General features: G+C 41.2%; 1 protein-coding gene across 1 annotated transcript in view; it reads right to left on the reverse strand.

Moving 5' to 3' along the window:
• LOC110024935 (probable sodium/metabolite cotransporter BASS4, chloroplastic) overlaps window positions 1–1,069 on the reverse strand; it is a 71,912-nt gene that overhangs the window by 6,286 nt on the left and 64,557 nt on the right. The window lies entirely within an intron of this gene.

Raw genomic sequence — 1,069 nt, forward strand, 5'->3', positions numbered from 1 at the left:
TTCAAATTGGTTGGGATTGAACCAGAATTGGAGGGCAAGTTACAGACGATGTTTGGTGGGTGGTCGCTACAGGGAAATATTCAGCTGCCCCGAGTCAAACAGTTTTCGAAACAACCCCCGAGAATGTGGCCGTTGAATTGTCAAATGATTCTGCAAAATTCCGCAGTGTTGAGGCACCTGAAATTCAATCCACCAACCGTGCGAAGCGCCCCCGGAACGAACGTAAGAGAAAGAGTGGACCTGCATCTATGAAGGAGCAACTCTCATACCTAGTCGAGTCATCTAATGATGCCCCTCACAGAGTTCAAAAAACCTCGGCTCATGAGGACATTGGACTTCTTGAGGAAGATCCAGAATTTACAGGGGATCGTGATCTTTTCTACTTTGCAGTAGACCTCTTTCGTGATTCCCTCCACCGAGACTTCTTCACAGCACTGAGCAAAGAGCGACGATTGGAATACATACGCTATTATTATAACCGTCGTGACCTGTGAAGTTTAGCTCCTCATGAGTTGACATTGTCTTTATTTATGATTTGGAAACTAGAGTGCTGAACTTTCTTTCATCTATGATATTCCTGATAGTACACTTTTTCATTTGTGGTTGTTCGTCTTTTTTATCAAACTGATTTAAATTTCATTCCAAATGATTGTTAAGTTATTTTTTTTCCAATTAAAGTTCATATGTTTGGTTCTCTTATTCCATCTATGAGCTTAACTGTGTTTCAAAGTGTAAAATATAGTTCATATCATCATGGACCCAGAGGAAGTCCGACGTCAACGTCGAAATGCAGCTATAAATATACTAGTGCATTACTATAACACGCATGTGGACCGTGAGCCCTGTTACACATCATCTCAGATTGGAGACAAATGGATGGGAGAAATGATTTCAGGACACCCAGCGAGATTTCAAAACATCTTCCAAGATTTCAAAACATCTTTCGCATGTCCCAGCGTGTTTTCAGTGACCTGTTATTAGATCTGCGAACATCTCATGGGCTTCACGGATCTTCTAGGACAACAGACCGTGAAGTATTGGTCATAACACTTTATATTTTATCACAGAA

This window comes from Phalaenopsis equestris, unplaced genomic scaffold, assembly GCF_001263595.1.
Source record: "Phalaenopsis equestris unplaced genomic scaffold, ASM126359v1 Scaffold000281, whole genome shotgun sequence".
Classification (NCBI taxonomy): Eukaryota; Viridiplantae; Streptophyta; class Magnoliopsida; order Asparagales; family Orchidaceae; genus Phalaenopsis; species Phalaenopsis equestris.